Source organism: Oncorhynchus masou, chromosome 1 (assembly GCF_036934945.1).
Source record: "Oncorhynchus masou masou isolate Uvic2021 chromosome 1, UVic_Omas_1.1, whole genome shotgun sequence".
Lineage (NCBI taxonomy): Eukaryota > Metazoa > Chordata > Actinopteri > Salmoniformes > Salmonidae > Oncorhynchus > Oncorhynchus masou.
Genome location: NC_088212.1, coordinates 64,278,194 through 64,299,249, shown reverse-complemented (window position 1 = coordinate 64,299,249; position 21,056 = coordinate 64,278,194).

Sequence of the window (21,056 nt, the reverse complement as noted above, 5' to 3'; positions counted from 1 at the left end):
AGCGCCTCATCTTCCCATCTTCCCACAGAGGAGGAAAGAGGGAAGCTTGTCTTCTCTCATCCTCCTATCTTCTTCTCACTGTCTGTGGCAGAACTCACACTGCCTTGCTATCTTTGCTTATCGCTGGCTGTAGCCTGAATGGAATTTTCAGCCAGATTCACACACATTCAGATTCCGGACCCTGCTTCAGTGTCTGTGTCTCTGCCTGACCTTTGCTGTTTGCCAGAGCTCTTAGGGTGTTTAGAATTCCAGCGTCTCACGTGTATAGTCCCACAGAGGGCCCTGGTGCCATGGGTGGGCCACTGTCCCCGTTGCTAGGCTGGCGAGGTAGAGGTTGGAGCCAGGGGTGAGGCTGGGAGTGAGGCTGGGAAGCGACCAGGGAATCTGGGGGTCGTGGGGATAAAGGGGCGATACGGGTCAGTGTTTGCCCAGCTGTCTCCAGGGCCAGTTGAAGAGGGAGGGACAGTTAGAGGGGTGTGGAGCGAGGGGGTGTGGGGCGAGGACATAGGGGGGTGTGGGGCGTAGAGAGGGATAGTTAAAGGGGTGAGGATGTAGTGGGGTGTAGTGGGGTGTAGTGGGGGTGGGGGGGGCATAGGGAGGAATAGTTAGAGAGGTGAGGACGGAGGGGGATGTGGGGGGGGTTGAAGGTGGACAGGGAGTGGCATTTTCTCTGATAAATTACAGAAGACAAAGTGGTGGGATGAGGCCCCTGTCTTACATCACGACGGGGGAGGGCTTTGGGGGGTTAGGGGGGAATGTGTGGAGGGGTTAGCTGGCCCTGTGATGTTTAGAGGAGAATGCAGCTGTATCAGTTTCAGAGCGTGGCCACCCTCTCTTTACCCTCCTCCACTGTTCCCTGTCCTGCAGGGGTGCCTGGCCTTGTGTTTCCACTCTAATGCCTTCCTCATCCACAGACACTGTAATCCCCACAAAGCCACCCCGTCCCCCCGTCCCATGGGAATGTCATCCCCCCCGCTCGTCCTGCCTGGCAAATTCCCCCTGTCTGTTTCTTTTATTTTCCACCCACATCTTCAGAATGCTGAATTGAAAACTTAAGTCCACCACCTCAGTTGCGGTGACATATCACTTTGTTGGCCATTGCCAACCGATAAAGACCCTCGTCCCCAGGAGTGTGACTACATTAGCATGGCCTGGCAGGCGGGGCTCACCAATGACATGATGATTTAGGCTGCGTTCTGATGCCAACAGAGATGTGCCTTACACATTTCATTTATATATTTATTTATCCCCTCAGTCTGAGGAGGAATTAATCAGTCACGGGGTGACCTCTGGACACTTCCTCTCATCCCTTCATCACTCCCTCTCTCCAGTCCCCCCTCCCTCCCTCTCCCTCCCTCTCCCTCCCTCCTTAATTGAAGTTATATTCCGATCTTGTGATATTTGTTCTACTGCTACATTGATATGAAATACATATCTTATAAGCCCCATAGCTGAGTACGTGTTTGTGCATATGGTGGGTGTTCCGCAGTGTCGTCTAAAAATGCTGCTGTACATTGATATAAGAAATTGGAACCTGTGTAAACCCCGAAGCTATACTCAAGTATGTGTGCATACTGCAGTGACGTTTAAAGTGCTTTGAATGAATTAGCACCTTGGAAAGGGCTGTCCGTTTCACCACCATAGATAGTAGGCTACTTGGCTGCTATGTTGTGTTTGACACTTTTTTTCTCAATGTGTTCCGATACCACAGTGCCCCCTGGATAAAACCCCCCACTATGTGTTCTGGGACCTCAGAGCCCCCCGGATAACCCCCCCCCCCCCCCCACACACACACACACACACACACACACACACACAAACAGACAAACACACACACACACACACACACACTATGTGTTCTGGGACCTTACAATTTACAAATGAAGCACTGCCTCCGTCCTTCCCTCCCTCTGTCCCTCCCTCCCTCCTTCTATTCCTCCCCTCCATCTCCCTCCCTCTATCCTTCCCTTAATCCATCCCATAGTCCCCCCTCCATCCCTCCCTCTCTCCTGTCCTCCATCCATCCTTCCCTCAATCCATCCCTCTCCATCTCTCCATCCCTCCATCCTGTAGTCCCTCCTTCCTTCCATCCATCCCTCCCCTCCATCTCCCTCCCTCTATCCTTCCCTTAATCCATCCCATAGTCCCCCCTCCATCCCTCCCTCTCTCCTGTCCTCCATCCATCCTTCCCTCAATCCATCCCTCTATCTCTCCCTCCCTCCATCCTGTAGTCCCTCCCTCCTTCCATCTCTCTCGCTCTCTCTCTCTCTCCCTCCCTTCCTTCAGCCCCAGGTCGTATGTGTGTTTACTAATGGCCCCAGCGCCGCTGAATATAACCAAGCCAACATTATCTGACATACTCAGTCAGATAGAATGACTTCCACTGCAGGTTACAGGATTTTGTGTATTAACATATACAGAACATACAATAAACACCCATAGTCACTGACATGTTAGATAATATGATACATGCTGGTGACTGTTACTCCTTTTTATTTAACTGACACGCTAACCATGAAAACCAGCATCTACAATAGGCGTTACTCACCTCATCTATGGCTATCTCGTCGCTCTTGGTTCATTTGGTCTTTCTGCTTATTGTCATAGACTTACAGTAAGTAGTCCATAGATGTTCTTCAGAGTGATGGAATGAGAATGTGAGAATGTGTTGTTGTTGTTGTGTGTCTCCATCTCTCTATCGCTCTCTAGAGGTGGGGGTTCCTGTCCTGGGGGCCTGAGAGAATCCCAGAGAGCAGAGAGCTAATCCCCAGCCTGGTTGGCACAAACAGACCCCTGGTGGACAGCCAAGCCCCAAACCACCCCCCTTAAGCCCCACTCTGGGACTGAAGAGTGGAGACTGGTGAGAGCCTGGAGGGGAGCTGTTGTTGTTGGACGACGAGGTAAGGAGAAGGAGAACCCTTCTGCCCTGGGTTCTGTGTTTAATCCCATGGCTTTACCCATGAATCAGTGGAGTGATGTTATTGCTGCTGATTGCATCATTCACATCCACAGGGGTGTCAGTTGGAGCTGATTTCTTGGTGTTCCTTGGTCTTTTATGTTCAACAATGAAAATTCAGCAATTAAAAGAAAAAAAATAATAATAAGATTTATTTGGGGGCCAAATAAAACCATCCACAGGCCAAACTCTATAATACTCTGTTATAGAGGAAGGGTGATTTGATGATCTCTATTTCTCTCCATAATCCATTAACATGGCGCCGGAGGGGAGGGCTGCCGTCTTCTCGGCTCTTAACCAACCATGCTATTTTGTTTGTTTTTTCACGTTGTTCGTAACTTGCTTTGTACATGATGTTGCTGCTACTGTCTCTGATGACAGAAAAGAGCATCTTGACATCAGAACTGCGGTTGCTCACCTCAAACTGGACAAAGAGGGATTTAATACAAACACCCGACCAGGCTCAGATCCCCGTTATTCGCTGGAGAAGGAAACAGAGATTTCGCGGAAAGAGATTAGAAAAAGGCAAGAGTTGTAATTCTCTGACGTCATTTCCGGTCACAACTTGCAGACTTGTTTTCGAGTTGCTGTGCGTTTTGTTGCCAACCTATTTTGCTACCTGACAACTTTACGGTTTTTACTTTTTAATTACCGTTTATATATATATATATATATTCTCAACTTTTTCACTCCGGATGCTTTATCTGGACACGGTTCGTCAGGACCTCTAACAGCCGAAGCTAAGTAGTAACATTAACATGATGCCTTCTAATTGCAGTCGCTGTACTCATAATATACAGGAGAACGATCGCCTTACGGCGAGGATAGCTGTGCTACAAGCCCAGCTTCAGACGCAATCGTTAGGCAAAGGTAATTTCAGTGTAGGAAAGGATGAAACAGCATCTGTGCCACCAGTAAGTACAGATAGTAATATAAATCCCCTGGCACAGTTCCCGCAGCCGGACAACTTTCTCACGGTTTCTGGAAGGAAATGCTGTAGGAACGCTCAACCGGTGTCGCTCATTCAGCAGACAGAAACTTTCAACCAGTTTTCCCCATTAAGCAGCGAGTCGGAGTCAGAGGCCGAGTCTTCTCTGGTCTCTACTCCTCCCGTTACGGGGTCTGAGACGCCGAAGCTTCCCACCATTAGCTCTGACAAATTGAAAACTCTAGTCATTGGCGACTCCATTACCCGCAGTATTAGACTTAAAACGAATCATCCAGCGATCATACACTGTTTACAAGGGGGCAGAGCTACCGACGTTAAGGCTAATCTGAAGATGGTGCTGGCTAAAGCTAAAACTGGCGAGTGTAGAGAGTATAGAGATATTGTTATCCACGTCGGCACCAACAATGTTAGGATGAAACAGTCAGAGATCACCAAGCGCAACATAGCTTCTGCGTGTAAATCAGCTAGAAAGATGTGTCGGCATCGAGTAATTGTCTCTGGCCCCCTCCCAGTTAGGGGGAGTGATGAGCTCTACAGCAGTCTCACAACTCAATCGCTGGTTGAAAACTGTTTTCTGCCCCTCCCAAAAGATAGAATTTGTAGATAATTGGCCCTCTTTCTGGGACTCACCCACAAACAGGACCAAGACTGACCTGCTGAGGAGTGACGGACTCCATCCTAGCTGGAGGGGTGCTCTCATCTTATCTACCAACAGAGACAGGGCTCTAACTCCTCTAGCTCCACAATGAAATAGGGTGCAGGCCAGGCAGCAGGCTGTTAGCCAGCCTGCCAGCATAGTGGAGTCTGCCATTAGCACAGTCAGTGTAGTCAGCTCAGCTATCACCATTGAGACCGTGTCTGTGCCTCGACCTAGGTTGGGAAAAACTTAACATGGCGGTGTTCACCTTAGCAATCTCACTAGAATAAAGACCACCTCCATTCCTGTCATTATTGAAAGAGATCATGAAACCTCACATCTCAAAATAGGGCTACTTAATGTTAGATCCCTTACTTCAAAGGAAATTATAGTCAATGAACTAATCACTGATCATAATCTTGATGTGATTGGCCTGACTGAAACATGGCTTATAAGCCTGATGAATTTACTGTGTTAAATGAGGCCTCACCTCCTGGCTACACTAGTGACCATATCCCCCGTGCATCCCGCAAAGGCGGAAGTGTTGCTAACATTTACGATAGCAAATTTCAATTTACAAAAAAAAATGATGTTTTCGTCTTTTGAGCTTCTAGTCATGAAATCTATGCAGCCTACTCAATCACTTTTTATAGCTACTGTTTACAGGCCTCCTGGGCCATATACAGCGTTCCTCACTGAGTTCACTGAATTCCTATCGGACCTTGTAGTCATAGGAGATAATATTCTAATCTTTGGTGACTTTAATATTCACATGGAAAAGTCCACAGACCCACTCCAAAAGGCTTTTGGAGCCATCATCGACTCAGTGGGTTTTGTCCAACATGTCTCTGGACCCACTCACTGTCACAGTCATACTCTGGACCTAGTTTTGTCCCATGGAATAAATGTTGTGGATCTTAATGTTTTTCCTCATAATCCTGGACTATCGGACCACCATTTTATTACGTTTGCAATTGCAACAAATAATCTGCTCAGACCCCAACCAAGGAACATCAAAAGTCGTGCTATAAATTCACAGACAACACAAAGATTCCTTGATGTCCTTCCAGATTCCCTCTGTCTACCCAAGGACGCCAGAGGACAAAAATCAGTTAACTACCTAACTGAGGAACTCAATTTAACCTTGCGCAATACCCTAGATGCAGTTGCACCCCTAAAAACTAAAAACATTACTCATAAGAAACTAACTCCCTGGTACACAGAAAATACCCGAGCTCTGAAGCAAGCTTCCAGAAAATTGGAACGGAAATGGTGCCACACCAAACTGGAAGTCTTCCGACGAGCTTGGAAAGACAGTACCGTGCAGTACCGAAGAGCTTAATTGAGGAAAATAAGAACAATCCGAAATTCCTTTTTGATACTGTCGCAAAGCTAACTAAAAAGCAGCATTCCCCAAGAGAGGATGACTTTCACTTTAGCAGTGATAAATTCATGAACTTCTTTGAGGAAAAGATTATGATTATTAGAAAGCAAATTACGGACTCCTCTTTAAATCTGCGTATTCCTTCAAAGCTCAGTTGTCCTGAGTCTGCACAACTCTGCCAGGACCTAGGATCAAGAGAGACGTATAAAAGTGTTTTAGTTCTATATCTCTTGACACAATGCTGAAAATAATCATGGCCTCTAAACCTTCAAGCTGCATACTGGACCCTATTCCAACTAAACTACTGAAAGAGCTGCTTCCTGTGCTTGGCCCTCCTATGTTGAACATAATAAACGGCTCTCTATCCACCGGATGTGTACCAAACTCACTAAAATTGGCAGTAATAAAGCCTTTCTTGAAAAAGCCAAACCTTGACCCAGAAAATATAAAAAACTATCGGCCTATATCGAATCTTCCATTCCTCTCAAAATTTTTAGAAAAGGTTGTTGCGCAGCAACTCACTGCCTTCCTGAAGACAAACAATGTATACGAAATGCTTCAGTCTGGTTTTAGACCCCATCATAGCACTGAGACGGCACTTGTGAAGGTGGTAAATTACATTTTAATGGCATCGGACCGAGGCTCTGCATCTGTCCTCGTGCTCCTAGACCTTAGTACTGCTTTTGATACCATCGATCACCACATTCTTTTGGAGAGATTGGAAACCCAAATTGGTCTACACGGACAAGTTCTGGCCTGGTTTAGATCTTATCTGTCGGAAAGATATCAGTTTGTCTCTGTGAATGGTTTGTCCTCTGACAAATCAACTGTAAATTTTGGTGTTCCTCAAGGTTCCGTTTTAGGACCACTATTGTTTTCACTATATATTTTACCTCTTGGGGATGTTATTCGAAAACATAATGTTAACTTTCACTGCTATGCGGATGACACACAGCTGTACATTTCAATGAAACATGGTGAAGCCCCAAAATTGCCCTTGCTAGAAGCATGTGTTTCAGACATAAGGAAGTGGAAGGCTGCAAACTTTCTACTTTTAAACTCGGACAAAACAGAGATGCTTGTTCTAGGTCCCAAGAAACAAAGAGATCTTCTGTTGAATCTGACAATTAATCTTAATGGTTGTACAGTCGTCTCAAATAAAACTGTGAAGGACCTCGGTGTTACTCTGGACCCTGATCTCTCTTTTGAAGAACATATCAAGACCATTTCAAGGACAGCTTTTTTCCATCTACGTAACATTGCAAAAATCAGAAACTTTCTGTCCAAAAATTATGCAGAAGAATTAATCCATGCTTTGGTCACTTTAGGTTAGACTACTGCAATGCTCTACTTTGCGGCTACCCGGATAAAGCACTAAATAAACTTCAGTTAGTGCTCAATACAGCTGCTAGAATCCTGACTAGAACCGAAAAATGTGATCATATTATTCCAGTGCTAGCCTCTCTACACTGGCTTCCTGTCAAACCAAGGGCTGATTTCAAGGTTTTACTGCTAACCTACAAAGCATTACATGGGCCTGCTCCTACCTATCTCTCTGATTTGGTCCTGCCGTACGGAGATCTTTGTGGGCTATACTCAGCCTTGTCTCAGGATGGTAAGTTGGTGGTTGAATATATCCCTCTAGTGGTGTGGGGGCTGTGCTTTGGCAAAGTGGGTGGGGTTATATCCTTCCTGTTTGGCCCTGTCCGGGAGTGTCCTCGGATGGGGCCACAGTGTCTCCTGACCCCTCCTGTCTCAGCCCCCAGTATTTATGCTGCAGTAGTTTATGAGTCGGGGGGCTAGGGTCAGTTTGTTATATCTGGAGTACTTCTCCTGTCCTATTCGGTGTCCTGTGTGAATCTAAGTGTGCGTTCTCTTATTCTCTCCTTCTCTCTTTCTTTCTCTCTCTCGGAGGACCTGAGCCCTAGGACCATGCCCCAGGACTACCTGAGATGATGACTCCTTGCTGTCCCCAGTCCACCTGGCCATGCTGCTGCTCCAGTTTCAACTGTTCTGCCTTATTATTATTCGACCATGCTGGTCATTTATGAACATTTGAACATCTTGGCCATGTTCTGCTATAATCTCCACCCGTCACAGCCAGCAGAGGACTGGCCACCCCACATATGCTCTCTCTAATTCTCTCTTTCTTTCTCTCTCTCGGAGGACCTGAGCCCTAGGACCATGCCCCAGGACTACCTGACATGATGACTCCTTGCTGTCCCCAGTCCACCTGACCGTGCTGCAGCTCCAGTTTCAACTGTTCTGCCTTATTATTATTCGACCATGCTGGTCATTTATGAACATTTGAACATCTTGGCCATGTTCTGTTACCAACGGGACATTAAAAACTGTAATATCTTATGTTTCACCGAGTCGTGGCTGAACGACGACATTAAGAACATACAGCTGGCGGGTTATACACTATCGGCAGGACAGAACAGCAGCCTCTGGTAAGACATGGGGCAGGGGCCTATGCATTTATGTAAACAACAGCTGGCACACCATATCTAAGGAAGTCTCAAGGTTTCTCTCGCCTGAGGTAGAGTATCTCATGATAAGCTGTAGACCACACTATATACCGAGAGAGTTTTCATCTGTATTTTTCATAGCTGTCTACACACCACCACAGACCAATGCTGGCACTAAAACGGCACTCAATGAGCTGTATATAAATTCTAGCCCACCTTTACTCCACACACAGAGACGCATGCAAAGCTCTCCCTTGCCCTCCATTTGGCAAATCTGACCTTAAATCTATCTTTCTGATTCTTGCTTGTAGAAAAAGTGGTTAGATGAAGCAGATGCTAAACTACAGGACTGTTTTGCTAGCACAGACTGGAATATGTTCCGGGATTCTCCCGATGGCATTGAGGAGTACACCACATCAGTCACTGGCTTTATCAATAAGTGCATTGAGGACGTCATCCCCACAGTGACTGTACATATTTACCCGAACCAGAAGCCATGGATTACAGGCAACATTCGCACTGAGCAAAAGGGTAGAGCTGCCGCTTTCAAGGAGCAGTTCTAACCCAGAAGCTTATAAGAAATCCCACTATGCCCTCTGACAAACCATCAAACAGGCAAAGTGTCAATACAGGACTAAAATTTAATCGTTCTACGCCGGCTCCGACGCTCGTCGGATGTGGCAGGGCCTGCAAACTATTACAGACTACAAAGGGAAGCATGGCTAAGCACGGCTAAATAGCTTCTATGCTCACAAAAAGGTAAGTAACACTGAAACGTGCATGAGCGCATCAGCTGTTCCAGATGACTGTGTGATCACGCTCTCCGCAGCCGATGGGAGTAAGACCTTTAAACAGGTTAACATTCACAAGGCTCCAGGGCCAGACGGATTATCAGGACGTGTACTCCGAGCATGCGCTTACCAACTGGCAAGTGTCTTCATTGACATTTTCAACTTCTCCCTGTCTGAGTCTGTAATACAAACATGTTTCAAGCAGACCACCTGTAGTCCCTGTGCCCAAGAACACAAAGGTAACCTGCCTAAATGACTACCGACGCGTAGTACACATGTCTGTAGCCATGAAGTTCTTTGAAAGGATGGTCATGGCTCACATCAACACCATTATCCCAGAAACCCTAGACCCACTCCAATTTGCATACCGCACCAACAGATCCACAGATGATGCAATCTCTATTGCACTCCACACTGCCCTTTCACACCTGGACAAAAGGAACACCTATGTGAGAATGCTATTCATTGACTACAGCTCAGTGATCAACACCATAGTGCCCTCAAAGCTAAGGACCCTGGGACAAAACACCTCCCTCTGCAACTGGATCCTGGACTTCCTGACGGGCCACCCCCAGGTGATAAGAGTAGGTAACAACACATCCACCACACTGATCCTCAACACGTGGGCCCCTCAGGGGTGTGCGCTCAGTCCCCTCCTGTACTCCCTGTTCACTCATGACTGCACAGCCAGGCACGACTCAAAAACCATATTAAGTTTGCTGATGACACAACAGTGGTAGGCCTGATCACCAACAAAGATGAAACAGCCTATATGGAGGAGGTCAGAGACCTGATCATGTGGTGCAAGTTCCTTGGCGTCCACATCATCAACAAACTAACATGGTCCAAGCACACCAAGACAGTCGTGAAGAGAGCACGACAAAATCTATTCTCCCTCGGGAGACTGAAAAGATTTGACATGGGTTCTCAGATCCTCAAAAGCTTTTACAGCTGCACCATCGAGAGCCTTCTGACGAGTTGCATCACTGCCTGGTATGGAAACTGCTCGGCCTACACAAGGCACTACAGAGTGTAGTGCGTACAGCCCAGTACATCCAGGACCTCTATACCAGGCAGTGTCAGAGGAAGGCCATACAAATTGTCAAAGACTCCAGCCACCCTAGTGGAATAACCCATCTTCACTTATGTTCTGTTTTTAAAAAAAAATTAAAATCTTTGTCAGTGATCTCTGCTACCGCAAGGAAAGCGGTACCAGAACGGCAAATCTAGGTCCAGGAGGCTCCTAAATAACTTCTGCCCCCAAGTCATAAGACTCCCCCGCTGCTACTCTCTGTTATTGTCTATGCATAGTCACTTTAATAACTCTACCTACATGTACATATTACCTCGATTACCTTGACACCGGTGCCCCCGCACATTGACTCTGTACCGGTACACCCTGTATATAGCCCCGCTATTGTTATATACTGCTGCTCTTCAGTCATTTGTTATTCTTATCTCTTACTTTTTTTTGTATTTTCTTTAAACTGTATTGTTGGTTAAGGGCTTGTAAGTAAGCATTTCACTGTTGTATTCGGCGCATGTGACAAATACGATTTGATTTGATTTTATTTGACATGACCATCTCTCTCTCCAGCCTGAGCTTCCAGACTGGTGACCATGACCAGGTGGTCAAGGGGCAAAATACCTGGGAACATAACATTGGGATCTTATTAGTTAAGAGGAGGTAGCACTAATTGAATCACTGTAATTAAGCACAGGGGGCCCTTGGAGATTTGGAGGATACATTTTATGCATATTCTATAGTCAAGTTCAATAGGCTACATCTGTCGGTACAAACTATGAGAAATGATGACTTCATTTACTTGTATTTTTCTTGTTCCTGCCCATATAAAAATAGCACTACACCAAAACCTTTTAGAAGACCCCTATTGATGGCGGATCATTTACTTTTTCGTTTTAAATTATTTTTTCTGCAGTTCTACACGTTCCCATGGGGCAGAGAGAAAATGTTGCAATTTTTCCATTGGGCAAAGTTAATTCTTTTTCAGTTTTAAAGCTAATTTCCTGCAATTCTACACATTTTGACATGACTTATGTTAATGTTAATGTTGTCTGAGTGAGAGTGAAAAAATCAATGGTGGCCCCCTGGAGGTCAGGGATCCTGGGCATTTGACCTGCGTGTTGGTTGGTATTAGGCCATGATTACTACAAGTTTAGATAGCTGGCTAGACAAATTTACTAATTTAAAAACTGTTAGCTGACATTGCTAAAAATTGTTAGCTGACATTGCTAATTGTTAGCTGACTGACATAACAAGAGACAAATTGCTGCTGCACAACCAAATTTCGAAATTGCACGTAGTGTAATCTACTATTCTAACTCACAACAGTAAATTGGGACCCCAACTGGGTCGGGACCCCCTAGCAGCCTGGGGCCCTAAGCGACCGCTTATGTCGCTTATGCCTGGTGCCGGCCCTGCACATGGGGCTGACTAACTGACCTGGGGACAGGGGGAAGGACAGGAAGGGCAATCAGGGTCAGCACTTATGTAGCTGAGTGGTGGATTGCTTTTATACCAACCTTCTCTGACTAGTACTATTCATCTCCTGCTACTGTACAGATTGGTAATAAACCTCCTAACCTGCCCCCATTGTTAGATCAGCAGAGGAGTAGAGATGAATAGAATTTCTCTTTAGATGGTTTAGCCTGTAATGATAATCTCCAGCTTGCATGGTGATGTTGTTGATGAATGTCCAAGGGTTCCTACCAGCGAGAACTGCTCATTGGACAGACAGGGAAGAATGACACTGCCATCTGCTGGACGGTCAACCGCAGACACCGTACTCAGGACTCATCACTAGCAGGCAGGATGATTATCACTCGCTTCCCCTTTCCCCAAAACTTGAGTTACTTTAATACAGACCTTTCCTCAGCTTTACATTGTTCACACTCCTAGAGAGAGGATCTAGTACTGTCTTGCATGATTGCAAACTATTGATTGGCATCGCACAGGCTTTGACAAACTCTTTTCATAAATCTCTCTGTCGCATCTCTCTTGAGTCAGTCATGCAGAGTTGATTCTCTGTTTAATTCTCTGCTGAACATCCTTCCCCTACGCTTCTGCTACACATCTGCTCCATGCAAAGGTAGCAACACAGCCACTCACACACCTAAGGAGCCCACACAGAGCTCCCCAGTGGTCCGGTAGTCTTTGTTCTCTGTAGGTCTGTCCCTGTGCTGTGACTCAGAGTGTGTTGTGCTGCTAATGGAGGCCTGATTAGAGGAGTACAAGCCTAGCTGGGCTTGTTTATCGATGCACAGGGCTCAGGTCAACGCTGGAGGACTGTCAGCTATACTCAGTGGCGCAGTCAATCACTGGCCAGGGAGCCTGGACAATGGCTTCTGTTGGACACCCCCCCTATCATACAAACAAACAGGAGGATCAGTCTCCTGTTCTCAAGAAATTAGGTATCCAAATGTAACACAGTACAGCTTCCTAACCCAGCTCTTCTGGAAAATATACACTCTGTTCTGAGCCGGAGGACACCCTAATACACATGTCTTTGTCACCACAGTTGTCTGTTGGTTAACAGACACTCTCAGGGCTTGGTGGAGATCATTTGAGACTTGTGCTCAGCCAGCCCATGCACCAATCAATAGCTGGGGACACTCCTGAGAGAAACCATTCAGCTATCTCTCTGGCCTGGCCTCATCACATCACCTGCTCTCTTCCAAAAGCCACAGCTGGCTGATGGCTCAGCCTGCCTGCCTGGTGTCTGACTGATTTTTATAAGTGATTTGGCCAAGGTGCCACTGTAATAAGAAGCAGGGGATGGTTGTCTAGTACAGGCCATCCCTCCCTTTCCACTCCCTCTCTCCTCTGTCCTCCCTCCCTCCTGTTGTGTCTCTCAGCATTAGCGTGCTGCTGTGGTGAGGTCACGGGGACTGTGTTGGTAATGAGAAGCCTGGATCCTCACTCCAAACAAGCTGTTATTTATTTCCCCTCTGATTCACCACAGACACACAGAAAGCAGCCGAGCACTGGATATCTGTACATCTTTGTTTGTTTGTGCGTGTGTGTGCGTGCGTGCGTGCATCCGTGCGTGTGAGTGTGCGGCGTGCGCACATCACATGTATGCCTGTGTGTGTGAGCATGTGTGCAAGAGAGAGTGAGTGGAGCAGATTCCTTTGGAAAATGTGAATAATGAGAAGATGAATATGGCAAGATGTGCTTTAAAAAAGAACGGTCCCTCCTTTCAAATCAGTTACAATCACAGAGAAGGTCCTGCACCTTCATTCAATTATCATCACAATCTACTGTAATTTCAGATGGAGGCCTTGAATTATTCATAATGCATAACTTAACCATCGCTCCTGGAGATGGAAAAAGGGAATTTAAAGCATCCCTACTAACTAATTCACAGTATACAATATATAATGGATATCCATATACTGCTGCCACAAATCAGTGCATGGCAATCTGTCCTCGATACATGGGATGAGACCTCGGGAGTCATCTGTGTTTCATTACATCCTGATGTAAAATATAAACAGTGAGGTCACAGGGTTACAATTGCATTTTAAAATGGGTGTGTAACTGAGGAAATGTATTGGTTTAAACGTGCTGGGAAATGGAAAAACATCTCATTGCAATCCAGGTCTGTGTGTGTGTGTGTGTGTGTGTGTGTGTGTGTGTGTGTGTGTGTGTGTGTGTGTGTGTGTGTGTGTGTGTGTGTGTGTGTGTGTGTGTGTGTGTGTGTGTGTGTGTGTGTGTGTGTGTGTGTGTGTGTGTGTGGGTGTGTGGGTGTGTGTGTGTGGACTCTATGTTTCTGTTTGTGTATACTTCTCCTTGAGATTGCAAACAATGTGTCGGTGGTGGAATGTATCAGTGTTCTGATCTCCACAGAGTATTAAACAGGAGAATCAGCCAGCAAACTGATTACTGCCCTGTGGATGTGGTGATGTTGTGGGCTTCCACTCACTCAAGATTTGACAGACGTGTCCTCTCCTTCACACCCACACACACACACACACACATGGAAATGTGTGTCAATGTAAGAAGTTGCTGCATTGATTTAAGCCAGTCTCCTCCATGTTTCATCTTCAGCAGTGAGCACAGCAGGGTTTAGATCTAACAGTTCTCATATTGCACTACGAGACAGAGTTAACCAGCCAGCTTTAATATGCCACTTTTTTTTGGTGAGAGATAATGCCTGTCAAGCATGTTGCAATAATAGAGAACGAAGAATTCTCCTTCCCTCCTCTCTCCATCTCCGCCCCTGTCTCCCATATGAGTCCTGACACTTACTGCCAGAGCAGCTTTATAAACCACAACCACACAGGGATTAACAGTGGCACTGCTCTGTATGTTCCTACATTCATAATTGACATGTCTTCAATTAGTGACAAATGCGTGATGGGGTTTTGTGCTTGCCTAATTTGCATACGCCTTAGAAATACTAAAGGACCGTAGGTGCGTGTGTGTGTGTGTGTGGTCCAGCAGTGATGGGTGTGTGCAGTCAATGTTGACATCTCCTCTCCAGCTGTCTTTGTTCAGGTGCTTCGTCCTGTGTGCCCTCATTCTTCCAACCAATAGCCCTCAGAATAATTCCCACAATGGGACTCCAAATGGAGGTTGGGCTCTTACTGAAATGCCTCTGGGTCCCTGAGCTTCATATGTACACAGGCCTAATTGGAAATGATAACTGCCCTTTGTGAAAACAGGACGAAGGGGAGAAATGCAGTGAGTCACGGAAATTACAGGAGCTGAAAGAGAGGCGTGACAACCAGGCTTATTATTATCTCTCAAGGTCTAATAAAGGACGAGACCAGGCTTAGCAACAGATTGCCTCCTCTGTCTCTCCCCTTCTTCTTCCCCCAACTGAAAATCAATGTCATTCGGCACACTTTGCTCTACTCTGTTCTGCCACCAGGCCTTCCTCTCCTGTCTTTCATCAAATACCTTTTCCGAGGAATAAGACACCTCTCAAATCAATTCACCTTGTGCCCTCTATTCAGCGGTTTGGACAATAATCAAAGGGGGGGGGAACGGGATGGGACACACTATCATAAAGCTTAACTCATACACTAGCACAGCATACTCAACTCATGTTTGGCCCTGTCCACGTGTAACTTTGGATGGGGCCACAGTGTCCCCCAGCCCCCCCTGTCTTAGTCCCCAGTGTCTATGCTGCAATAGTCTATGTGCTGGGGGGCTAGGGTCAGTCTGTCCTATCTGGAGTAATTCTCCTGTCCTGGTGTCCTGTGTGATCTTAGATATGCTCCCTCTGATTCTCCTCTCTCTCTATATCTCTCTCCTCTCTCTGGACCTGAACCCAAGGACCATGCATCAGGAATACCTGTCCTGACGACTGCTGGCTGTCCCCGGCTCACCCGGTCCAGTTTCTGCTGTTCTGCCTGCGGCTATGGAACCCTGTTCACCAGACGTGCTGTTTCGACTCTCTTTCTCTCGCTCTCTCTCTACCGCACCTGCTGTCTCGACCTCTGAATGCTCGGCTATGAAAAGCCAACTGACATTTATTCCTGAGATGCTGACCTGTGTTGCACCCTCTATAACCACTGTGATTATTATTTGACCCTGATCTATTGAAGTTTGAACATCTTGAATTCCTATCTGGCACAGCCAGATGAGGACTGGCCACCCCTCAGAGCCTGGTTCCTCTCTAGGTTTCTTCCTAGGTTCCTGCCTTTCTAGGGAGTTTTTCCTAGCCACTGTGCTCTTACATCTCAATTGCTTGCTCTTTGGGGTTTTAGGCTGGATATCTGTCACTTTGTGACAACTGCTGATGTAAAAAGGACTTTATAAAATACATTTGACTGATTGATTGATTGATTAGATTAGAAGATGCTGGATGATTCATTAGAATCTAAAAATTGAAGAAACCTGACCTATCTGATTTGTCACAAATCCACAATGGTCTTTTTGTTGTGTTCAAGGACAGTAAAAGTGTCAATACAGTGACAATGGTTCACATTAGCTCACAGAGAATCTAGTTTACAAGACAATGGCAATGTTTATTTTTTCAAATCACAATTTCATCAGCACAATAGTGTTTTCAAATCTCAGGTCACATGTCAAGACCGTGTGCTGTGGAGAGAAAGTGGAAAAAATGTCACCCTCTTATGGGAAGGCGATGTTGTTTTTTCCCAATCATTTTTATATTGTGTATTTTTCTAACATATCCGCTATTACTTGTTATTCTTGACTGTATTGGACCTTGTGAAGGCCGGCAGAGATCATTTCATCCGTCTCTTGGGCATTAAAGTTGGAATCCGTAGCAGTGAAACTGCCACGTTCGTTTGCGATATTACACCAGCTAAGACTTTACTTCAAACTACGTACTGACGGACATCATTGCACGTGCGACAGAACAGCAGGGTGTAGCAGACACCCGCAGAGCAGATGTTTTGGCGGTGTAGGAGGTGGAACTGAATTGGAGTCGTCAAATGGTGAGCAGCTACTCTTGCGATCATGGTCACGAAGCCACACCCTCCCCACTCATGTTAGAAATACAGAAAGAGAAAGTATAGGCTATATAGACATGATTACGCACAAATTGAAAAATAAATCAACTAAATGATGAGGGTTTCTATCAGCCTAATCGAGGTGTAGATTACATATCACATTCCAGTGTTCCAACTTGTAAACAGGGCTGCCTGGGATTTCTGACTCCATGCAGCCAATGGCAATGTCCCCTTTAGTTTTAATGCAGGGAGCCACTTGTGGATTTAACAGGTCTAAGGCAGTTCCCCTTGTGACACCATCAAAACAACCCTAGGCAGATGTTAGCTACAGGGGATCTGATTAAAGGTACCTACACAAGAAGGACAGTCACCATTGGAAATCCATCATAATTAGTTGATCAATATCATCCAGGGAATATAACCTTGTAGGGGGAATCAATTGCCCCGCTCCAGCCTAGGATGAGAATTGACCAACATAATATTGGCCTCTGGACTGCTGAAAGAAAGAAAGAAAGAAAGAAAGAAAGAAAGAAAGAAAGAAAGAAAGAAAGAAAGAAAGAAAGAAAGAAAGAAAGAAAGAAAGAAAGAAAGAAAGAAAGAAAGAAAGAAAGAAAGAAAGAAAGAAAGAAAGAAAGAAAGAAAGAAAGAAAAGAACGATCATCAAGCGGGGTTGGACAGTTCCAGTCCTCGGGGGCCTGATTGGTGTCAGAGTTTTGCCCCAGCCCCAGCTAACACACCTGACTCCAATAATCAACTAATCATGATCTTCAGTTTAGATTGTAATTGGATTAATCAGCTGTGTTTGCTAGGGATGGAGAAAAAATGTGACACCAAACAGGCCCCCGAGGACTGGAGTTTTCCACCCCTGATCAGAGGAAAAAAATAGATAAATAATTTACTTAAGGCTGAGGGGATTTTTCTAGCTAGCCTGTTCCTCTAGCTACCATGGCTCTGCTGTTGTATATAGCAATGACACCCAGTGATGTGAAGGGATGATTTGGGTTGCTGGTTAGGTGATGGGAGGTGGTGGTGGTGTAAAGTACTTAAGTAAAAATACTTTAAAGTACTACCTAAGTCTTTTTTTGTATCTGTACTTTACTTTACTATTTATATTTTTGAAAACTTTTACTTGTACTTAACCACATTCCTACAGTTTCCCTACAACTTCCCATTTTGAATGCTTAGCGGGACAGGAAACACTTATCAAGAGAATGTCCCTGGTCATCCCTACTACCTGATCTGGCGGATTCACTAAACATAAATGCTTTGTTTGAGTGTTGGAGTGTACCCCTCGCTCTCCGTAAAAAATAAAAAATAAATTGTGGCTTCTAGTTTGCTTATTATAAGGAATTTGAAATGATTTATACTTATACTTTTAGTACATTTTAGCAATTACATTTACTTTTGATACTAAGTATATACTTTTAGACTTTTATTCAAGTAGAATTTTACCTGTTAACTTTCCCTTTTATTTGAGTTATTTTCTATTAAAGTATCTTTACCTTTACAAGTATGACGATTGGGAACTTTTCCCACCACTGGTCTCGGGTTTCCCCCTGGGAGCAGACTGGTCCTGATGCAGGAATGGCACACAGGTAGAGATGGAAAAGGATGTTCCTCTGAACCAGGAGGTTTACCCTGATGGAGGGAGCTGGAGGGGAGGAACGCACTCTCTTTCTCTTTCTCTGTGGACAGCCATCTGTGTGCTTTAATATAGTGTTATATGAAGAGCTACTTGAATGTATGCTGATGTGGCCGGTAATCATGGCACTGTTGCTAGGTATGGGAACTTGTATCTAAGATATGTTGCGGTCATTAGTGTTGAGGGGGGGGGTTGACATTATTCAGTACATACATGACAACAAGAAGATAATGGCAAGGATATGGTTATTCTATTGTTGCCTGACAACACCGCCTGTTGATTATCACAATATATCAACTATATACAGTAAAATCAAATCAAATCAGTATACCAAGAGGAAAGTAGAGAGGAAAGAGAAAGAGAACGGGGGATAGGTTAGAGGGTAAAGGACGTTGTAATTTGTTTAGGATGATGCACAGTCTCTATCCACGTCAGGGTGGAGAAGTGTGGGAGCGACTGTCCAGCTCAGATGGCCAATGGAAACTCAATCAGGCCTTTTGTGCCTGGGCCATTCAAAAAGCCATGCGTACAAAATGAAGGGCTTTAAACGTAATCTCCCAGATAATAGACTCCTGCTGAGTCCTGGCCAGTGGGGATGCTGGCTGGGAACTCCTAGTACCAGAGAGAGACATTCACTTCCTTCATCTGCCAGAGAGACTCTACCTCCAGGTCCTCGTCCATCATTAGTTGACTGGTGGGGGGGGGGGGATCCAGCTCCCTGACCACCTCCTCAACTCTCTGTGTGGATATTATGGAATGACTCTCTCTCTCACTAAGTCTCTATGGCATCACCCATAGACACAGACAGATAGAGGACAGTGTATGAAAGAGCCTTTCACGCTCCTCCTCTGGGAGCTCTGCTAATCAGCTAGTAGAAGAGGCAATTTCATCTCCAGAAAGCCAGAGATTGTCAGAATGAACTACTCACGGTGATTCCTCTCCACTGGTTTTACCATACTGTAACTACTCTACTATAATACTGTAACTACATCTGAATATGTCCATCCCGCTGCCCTCCAGGACTCTAGGGGTAATGGGAGGATAGAACTCAAATAGAAGAGTAAAAGAAGTTTGTTATCCACATTCTGTACTCTGTAGACTAGGGCAATGGCGACATGCATTGCCCCAAAGCTGCAGGTCATAGGAGAGGAGAGTATTATCCATGAGAGGGCTTTGGATCTCATGTATTAACAGGATCCTTACCAGCTGCCGTCACCCTCGTCCGTCCGTCCACCCCACCTAGCCCGATGTACCTCCACACACAGAGGGCCTCTGTCCCAGACGTCCCTCCACACATAGACTGTTCTCTCTGCTGTTCTCTCTGCATGGCAAGCGGGACAGGTGCATCAAGTCGGGCACCAACAGGCTCCTGAACAGCTTCCATCCCCAAGCCATAACACTGCTAAATAGCTCAAATAAAATGGCTACACAGACTATCTGAGTTGACCCTTGTATTTTATTTGTATTTTTGTCTCCATGCACACTCACAGGGCCCTACACACGGACACACACTGACATTCAATTCATAATTTGCTCACACACACACAATATGCACATACATTTATACTGACTCTACACACACGCACACCCACTCACATACAATCATTATACAAGCTGCTGCCTCTCTGTTGATCATATATCCTGATGCCCAGTCACCCATATACATATCTACTTCTATCACCAGTATCCCTACATTTTGTAAATATGATACTGGAACTGGCTGACCCTGTATGTGGTATACTTACTTATTTAATTTCCCGTGTTCTTATGTATAAGGCCATTCGCAAACAAGAAAATGCTCATCCAGAAGCGCAGCTCCTAGTGGCCATGTACTGTTATCATCTCCACCCGGCACAGCCAGAAGAGGACTGGCCCCCCTCATAGGTTCCCCACTAGGTTTCTTCCTAGGTTCTAGGCTTTCTAGGGAGTTTTTCCTAGCCACTGTGCTTCTACACCTGCATTTCTTGCTGTTTGGGGTTTTAGGCTGGGTTTCTGTACAGCACTTTGAGACATCAGCTGATCAGCTGTAAGACGGGCTTCGTAAATACGTTTGATTGATAGTGGCCGGGGACATTAATGCAGGCAGACTTAAATCTGTTTGACCTCTTTCTACCAGCATGTCACATGAGCAACCAGAGGGAGAAAACCTCCACACACAGAGGAAAAAAATACTCCACACACAGAGGAAAAAATACTCCACACACAGAGATGCATACAAAGCTCTCAGCTCTGACGCTCGTCAGATGTGGCAAGGCTTGAAAACTATTACAGACTACAAAGGGAAACCCAGCCACGAGCTGTCCAGTGATGCGAGTCTACCAGACGAGCTAAATGTCTTTTACACTGAAGCATGCATGAGAGCACCAGCTGTTCTGGATGACTGTGTGATAACGCTCTCGGTAGCCGATGTGAGCAAGACCTTTAAACAGGTCAACATTTACAAAGCCGCGTGGCCAGACTGATTACCAGGACATGTACTCAAAGCATGCGCGGACCAACAGGCAAGTGTCCACTGACATTTTCAACCTCTCCCTGACCGAGTCTGTAAGTCTGTAATACCTACATGTTTCAAGCAGACCACCATAGTCCATGTGCCCAAGGAAGCGAATGTAACCTGCCTAAATGATTACCACCATGTAGCACACACGTCGGTAACAATGAGGTGCTGGTCATTGCTCACATCAACAGTATCCTTCCAGATACACTAGACCCACTCCAATTCGCATACTGCCCGAACAGATCCACAGACGACGCAATCTCAATTGCACTCCACACTG